Source organism: Bubalus kerabau, chromosome 10, assembly GCF_029407905.1.
Source record: "Bubalus kerabau isolate K-KA32 ecotype Philippines breed swamp buffalo chromosome 10, PCC_UOA_SB_1v2, whole genome shotgun sequence".
NCBI classification, from domain to species: domain Eukaryota; kingdom Metazoa; phylum Chordata; class Mammalia; order Artiodactyla; family Bovidae; genus Bubalus; species Bubalus kerabau.
This window is the reverse complement of record NC_073633.1, coordinates 67407496-67415687: the sequence shown is the minus strand read 5'-3', so window position 1 is coordinate 67415687 and position 8192 is coordinate 67407496. Positions and strand designations below refer to the sequence as shown.

General features: G+C 35.8%; 1 long non-coding RNA gene across 1 annotated transcript; it reads right to left on the bottom strand.

The window, feature by feature from the left end:
• Positions 1-569: 569 nt before the first annotated feature.
• On the bottom strand, positions 570-7667 carry LOC129620604 (uncharacterized). The gene is made up of 4 exons (XR_008698591.1): positions 7351-7667; positions 6523-6624; positions 6259-6386; positions 570-905 (listed from the first exon to the last, which is right to left on the bottom strand). It is a non-coding gene; the product is annotated as an uncharacterized LOC129620604 (long non-coding RNA).
• Positions 7668-8192: the final 525 nt, after the last annotated feature.

Below are 8192 nucleotides of genomic sequence, written 5' to 3'. Positions count from 1 at the left end.
CAGCAAGACACAATTATAGAAAAGGTACACCTTTTTCACCATGATTTCATTGGCATTTATATAGCCAACAGATATTAAATTCATAGTTAAAATCATTGAGCTGAGTGCTTGGGATAAATGCAGTTAATTACACAAAATAGTTTTATCCCTCGTGGAACTTTTATAACCTAGCAGAGCAGTGAGAGAGAAAGAGGTCACACATGTATATATACATGCCTGTATTTATACAGGTATATATATATATATATATATATATACGGAATTATACCTATATTCTACTAATGTGTTTTAATGGAGAGATTACTTCATTTCAATTCTAACTGGCATTTGATTTCTATAAAGCTTAAATAATCTTTTATGATTTTTGCCAGTTATATTTCTCCTTAAAAAAATTGGCTATGACATGTGTTACTTAGTTGTGGCTCAGAGATTTTCTTCTCAGTTTGAATGATGTATTTATATAATCATGTCATATTTACTGAAAGTGTTTCCCAGCTTCATATACATTTATATGAAAATTTTATCTATATGAACATAAAGAAATTATTATATAATCAACCTGATCAGTCTTTTTCTTTCTGATCTGTGTTTTTATTTCTGAACTTAGAAAATCTCACCCAGAACTGCTACTTCTTCTCCTTCCCCCAACCAGAGTCCAGTAGGAAAGAAGGAAGAAAACAATACCATGTTTTGAGATCCCTACTTCTCTATGTGTTAATCATTCATTTGTATCCGACTCTTTGCGACCCCATGGACCACAGTCCACCAGGCTCCTCTGTCCATGGGATTCTTCAGGCAAGAATACTGGAGTGGGTTGCCATTTCATTCTCCAGGGGATGTTCCTGACCTAAGCGTCGAACCTGGGTCTCCAGCATTGCAGGCAAATTCTTTACCATCTGAGCCACCTGGGAAGCCCAACAGATTGATTTATATGCCTGTGCTATTTAATATGTATTATTCTATAGACAATAAAAATGTGATAAAAACATACCTACTATTTCACAACCTTGGTTTTTTCACCTTTCTTGTAATAACACGTTTTTCCCTGTCAGTAACTACTTATCTGATCATGTTTTTGAATATATATAGTTTTTATATACCCTCCAACTAATAAATATTTAGAATTTTTCAAATTAAAATTAAGACTACTATGATTTCCAAGAACAAATTCTGGTATTCGTGAAGCCAAGAGTCAGGGGAAAAGCATTTAAAGAATAATCAGCTGTGGCAAATGAGGTAGAATGATCAATTCACTGCTGAGAACCAACCATTGGATTTGGAAAAATGTAAGTTGCTAGTGGTCTTAACATAACAGTTTCCATGGCATGCTGGAGAGGAAAGTCTGAAGACGTAAGAGGTGGTAAGGACGAGTTGACAGTGAGTTACAGCAGATTTCTTGGGCTGTTTGGCTTTAATGGAGGACATTTCTAACAAGGAGGTAAGAGATGGGTAAAGACAAAAACTTACCCATATTTTTTAAGATGGGAGATGCTGGGGTTTGAGAGAACCAATAGAAAACATCCCTTTCATATCTGCCCAAATTCTGAATCTATGACACATAGGAAACAGGCAGTCGAAGATCAGAATATTACTTACTGAGAAAACTGTTAAGGTAGATGGATTAAGTCCATCAGCCATATGGACTAATTTTTTACAGAGCCAATATTTTACAGAGAATTAGGTAGACTTACCTGCCCAGTACCTGGCAGCCCTGAACAATTGTAGGGTTTCCCCACTGGGGTCTGCTCTTGTAATACATAATTTTAAGGAAATGAATAATAGGTGGATTTTCTTTAGGCAGGTAGAAGTCCAAGGAGAAAGAGAGAAGAAGCTGAGTTGAGCTTCTCTATTCACCAATCAGATCATTTCCCCATTCCCTGGAGGATGAATGAGTTCTTTCCTAACAAAAGATATCTCACCATGTCTGCTTACCGATAGAAATAGGAAAAACTGAAGTTTCAGGGGAGAAGACCAGAGTTCTTGAGTAGGTTACAGTAGATGAGATCTAGTACACAAGCATTTGATAGGAACTAGGGAAATTTATCCCATTTACTAGGAGAGGAGACAGAAGGTAAGGGTACAGATAAAGTGCAATTGACAAATCTGGTGTTGGAAAATGTATTTCTCTCTTCTGATTGTTCTTATTTCTCTGTGAAATAGGAAGCGAGATCATCAGTTATGAGTGAAAAGAGGAGAACAGTTTCAAAGAGACAGATGGTGTGAAATAATCTCCTCCAAGAGTGGGAAAGGAAATTGACTAGAGAGATGAAGACTGGCTGAGCAGTGCTGAGGGTCCACTTGAGTTTTGTGGTTATAAATTTAGAACGAGTTCATGCAGTGTAGTAATAGATTTTTTTTCTCCCCTGGCCACACTGCTCAAACGCAGGAAAAGATGAGGCAGAGAGCTTTATTTAACCAAGGCTGTGCTTTTGCTAGGTGACTCTTAGAGAGAGAGAGAGAGAGAGAGAAAGAAAGGGTGTTTCGGTTGTATGCAAGGGGGTGATGAAGCATGGAACTTGGTTTAGTTAAAGAGAACAGAAAGGATGAGAGGTACAATAAAAAGAAACAGGCAAGGGCAATGAACTGAAGTTCCTAACGGGGTCAAAGAAATGTTGATTTATGAGTACTGGGATAAATATGTTGAAAAGTTAGGTGTAACTGTTACAGAATAAAGTGCTTGAAATTGAGATATGTAAAAGGAAATGATAGGGTCCAGAGTTTAGCTCTGAAAGTCAGTAGCCAAGGGGGATGGGCTGAAGACATCATTCCAAGTAAAGAGGTCAAGATTCTGAGAGGACAGTTTGCGGGATGGACCATCTACATAACTGCTAAGATGATGCCAGAAACACTGGACCAAGTGCTAAAAGCTTCAATGAGTTGTATAACTGAAAGATTAGAGAATGATTTCAGGGAGGAAAAGTGGAAAGTAGCTTTGTCTACTTTGGGGTTCTGGAAGAAGATAGAAGAGAAAAAATATCTGAGAAAACAATGGCAAATAAGGAGGGCACCAGTTATCTTGGGTCCACAGTGTGGGGACTGGGTGAGAAAAAGCAGGTACCACTTGAGAGGGCCTCAACTACTTTCTTTGACTTTTTTAGATAGATCATAAGATAAAGAGATGAATGTTCTTGGGAGAGACCACGGTTGTGGAAGATGATGCCAAAGAAAGAACATAAGATATAGAAAGCTGAGTGAAAGGATTTAGATGATTAGAGGACGTAGATCTGTATACGTGGAGATGTTCCTGTGTGTTCTTTGCTGACCTGGGTTCCTGGACGTCTGGAAGAGATAGAGGTAACTGAGGCATACGGGCATTAGTCCTGATGATCGCCTTGGAGAAGGCAGGTCCTTGATTCCATTTACAGCCTTTTTCTTGGTTATAATAGGGGAGAAGTGGAGCATCTGATTATGAGAATGGTGGTCTTACCATGGACTTACAGAAATCTGGAAAGTTCCTTAAATCCAGCTGAGGGAAACATTATAGTATACTGAGCTATTCACTTTGCTCTTTCTGTCCAGAATTTTCTCTGTGTCTGGTCTGTTTATTCTATGTAATATAATGTAATGTGCATGCATGTTCAGTCACTCAGTCGTGTCCAACTCTTTATGACCCCATGGACTATGGCCCTTCAGGCTCCTCTGTTCATGGGATTCTCCAGGCAAGAAAACTGGAATGGGATGCCATTTCCTCCTCAGGGACTCTTCCCCATCCAGGGATTGAACCTGCATCTCTTGCATTGGCAGGTGGATTCTTTACGCCACCTAGGAATCCCATGTAATGTAATTACATTGCAAACTTTGAAAAAAATTCCTCTGGATTTTTGATGATTAATTCTTAAGATTGATTTGAAGGTTAGTAGAAAAATATCAGAATCCTCCTCTTCCTTCCACTCAGAAATAAATTTTCTCCCTCCTCTGAATTTCTCATAACCCTTTACTTAGATCTCTCTTATAACATTTTATCACAATTATTTTTTATGAATGTCTTATATATATGACATATACAACTTTCTATTACACTGCAGTGCTCCCAAACTGTACCTTAAATATAGTGGTTCTGAAATAAATATATGAGGAATATTTGAATAAAAAAGCAATGAACAAGCTGGGAATCCAAAAGTCTGCATTTGAGAATCATTCTGCCTCTTACTAGGTACATAAACTTGAGCAAGTTATTTAACTTCTCATACTTGTATCTGTAGGATGGGAATAATAATGGTCTTCTCTACTTACAGCCGCTGAAGTAAAAAATGTGGAAATTAGATACAGTACTGGAGCATGCTTTGAAAACTCATTCAAGGAAGTGATTTGAAAATGACATTTGAAAAAATACTATCATTCATTACAAGACAATTTGATAATTTGCAAGAAGCACTCTATTATATGTCCAACAATTATTTTTTGGCTCAAATATGTCTTGAAGTAAAAAACCTGGCTAGGACACGGATGGTAATTAGGCCCTTTCATTCCACCATGAATGAAATACTTGACTTTAAAATACTTCATATACTTTAGCATGGAATTACTACTGAAGGTAGTGGCCATGAACTGACATTCAACTCTAAACAACAAAAACATGCTATTTCTTCATACCACACCAAAATCCCAACATTGCTTATTCCCTAGAGTTAAATATTATCTTTATTCTTGAATTCTATTTCAAAGAATATAGAGGAAAAGTATAGTACAGTGGCTTGAATTTGAATCCCAGTTTTGTGACTTAGTGAATTTAAAACTTTAACAGTGTTTCCTAATGGCAACCCACTCTAGTGTTCTTGCCTGGAGAATCCCAGGGATGGGGGAGCCTGATGGGCTGCTGTCTATGGGGTCGCACAGAGTCGGACACGACTGAAGCAACTTAGCAGCCTAACTTATAAAATAGAAATGATATTATCTTCCTCGTAAAGCTATTCTGAGGACAAAATATGATAATATTTAAAATATGTATGTGAGCATTTTGATGTGCTACCTGGCCAATGACAATATCTCAAAAAATGTTGGGCATTTTTAAAATCATCATAAAATATCTAGTAACATATGAAGGATGATAAATGAAATGGAAAACAAAGAGCTAATACAGAGAATCAACAAATCTGAAAGACTGTTCTTGGAAAAAGATTAATAAAATAACCAAACCTATGGGGAAATTGATCAAGAAAAGTAGAGCAAGAACACACAAGAAATGCTAGAGATGAAAGGGGGATGTAATTGCAGATACAGCATAGGTTAAAATTTAATAAGACAATATTGTTAATGCCAATAAGTTCAAAAAGTTAGACAAAAGAGATACATTTCTAGAAGAGAATTATAAATTACCAAGCTTAGGAAGAAACAGAAAGTTAAAATATTCCTACGAAGGAAGAAAATGAAAGTGTTAGTCGTTCTGTCATATCCAACTCTTTGCGACCCCATTGACTGTAGCCCACCAGGCTCCTCTGTCCATGGAATTCTCCAGGCAAGAATCCTGGGTGGGTATCCATTCCTTTCTCCAGGGGATCTTCCCAACCCATGGATCAAACCGGGTCTCCTGCTTTGCAGGTAGATTTTTTATCATGTAAGCCACCATATTCCTCCAATCCTTGAAGAAATTGAATTAGTAGTATCAAACCTTCTAATAACAGGTCAAGATAATTTTACAAGTGAGTTATACCAAAGCTTTAGGAAGCAGATAACCTCCATCTTATTCAATCTAGAGAACAGAGAAAGAAGTAAAGCTCCTCAAACTCACTTTGCAAGATGAGTAAAACCTGGATGTCAGAACTACAAGAATATGAAAAACTAAAATTGTAGTTTAATCTGACTCGTAAACATAGATTCAGTGACCTACCTAAACCAAAATTTATAAAATGAAGTCCATCAAAACAAACAAAAAATAATACATAGAAAAACAAGTATGAAATAAATATTTATCTAAGAAATAAAAGGTTGTAACATTATAAATCTACTGCTACATTTTTCAAAATTAATACTGAAAGAAGAAAAATCATATAGTCATCTTAATAGATGCAAATAAGGCAATTGATGAAATTCAACAACCTTAGCAAAAAAAAAATTAAAGAAATTTTCTTTAATTTGATAAAGTGTGTCTGCCACAAATCTATAATAAGCATTGTGATAATGGTCAAAAACTAGAATCATTCCATTTAATCTTAGGAATATAGTGAGGATACTACTATTATTACTTTGATTCAACAATGTACTAGAGATCTAGCTGGAGCAGTAAGGCTGTGTAAATATATGGAAAGGAAGTGTGCCTACCTGCTTGGGTTGCTATAACAACATATGATAAACTGGGTGGTTTAAACCACAGACCAAGGTTCTAGCCCATTTGGTTCCTGTTATGATCTTGCTTCCTGGCTTGCAAACAGCTAGCTTCTTGCTGTGTCCTTGTATGGCAGAAGGAGAGGGAGAGGGAGAGAGAGAGAGTAAGCAATCATGAAAGTAAGCTTCTGATGTCTTCTTATAAGGTTACTAAACCCATCACGAGGACCCCATCCTCATAACCTAATGTAAATTACTTACCTCCCAAAGGCCCCATCTTCAAATGCCATCACATTGAGAGTTAGGACTTCAACATAAGAATTTGGAAGTGAGGGAGGCAATAACTTGAGGCAACAATTCAGTCTATAGCAAGAAGATATCAAAACATCTAAATGATTGATTTTCTGCATAGGAAATCAAATGGATCTACAGAAAAATATTGTTGATAACTGTGATTAGCAAAATGGCTGAAATGGGATTAATATATAAAAATCAGTCACATTTTTTTTCTACCAGAAACAAATAGACAATAAATCTTTTGAAATATAAAATTTATAGTAGCAATTAAAAAACCATAAAATACCTAAGAATAAATCTTAGAAAGTGTCTGTAAGTATTCATAGAGAAAATTAGAAAACTTCATTAAACAACATTAAGGAAGATCTAAATAAATAGAAAAGTGGACCAACTACACAGAATAGAGAGCTCAGTATATAAGAGAACCTTACATATATGACAAAGTGAAACCATAAATAAATGGGGAGAGAATGTATAACTTAGTAGATGGTGTTGGGAAAATTGACTTACTTTAGGAAAAAAAAATGTAGACATCTCTATAACACTGTTTATAAAAGTGAACTATATGAATGAATTAAAAATCTAACTGTAAGAATTACATTTTAAAATTCTTAAAAAGAAACACAGGAAAATAACTTTGTAACTTAGAATATTGGTTTTCTATTGGTGTTAAAAAAATACCATAAACATAGTGGCTTAAACAACAGAAATTTATTGTCAGAAGTTTTAAAGATAAGGTGCCTATAAGTTGTGTTTCTTCTGGATCCTCTAGAAAAGAACTCCTTTTCTTACCTTTCCCTGCTTTTAGAGGCCGTCTACATTCCTTGGCTTGTGGTCCCTTCTTCAGTTATCAAAGCCAGCATCGTAGCATCTTCAAATCAGGAAGGACAAGAACACTCTTTGACATAAATCACAGCAATATCTTTTTTGATTCATCTCCTAGAGTAATGGAAATAAAAACAAAAATAAATGGGACCTAATTAAACTCAAAAGCTTTTGCACAGCAAAAGAAACCATAAACAAAATGAAAAGACAACCCACAGAATGGGAAAAAATAGTTGCAAACCATGCAACTGACAAGGAATTAATCTCCAAAATTTATAAACAGCTCATACAGTTCAATATCAAAAAAATAAACAACCCAGTCAAAAAAAAAAATGGGCAGAAAACCTAAACAGATGTTTCTCCAAAGAAGACATACAGATGGCCAAAAGGCACATGAAAAGATGCTCAACAGTGCTAATTATTAGAGAAATGCAGATCAAAACTACAATAAGATAGCAGTCATAATTGGCCATCATCAAAACATCTACAAACAAATTCTGGAAATGGTGTGGAGAAAAGGGAACCCTCTTACACTGTTGGAGGTAATGAAAATTGGCACAATCACTATGGAGAATAGTATGGAAGTTTCTTATAAAACTAAAAACTCAGTTACCATATGATCCAGCAAACCCACTCCTGGGCATATATCCAGAAAAAAGAAAAAAAACATGGTTTGAAAGGATACATGTACACCAGTGTTCACTGCAGCATTATTTACAATAGCCAAGACATGGGAACAACCTATATGTCCATCAGCAGATGAACAGGCAGAGAAGGTGTGGCACATGTATAAAATGGAATATGCTGCT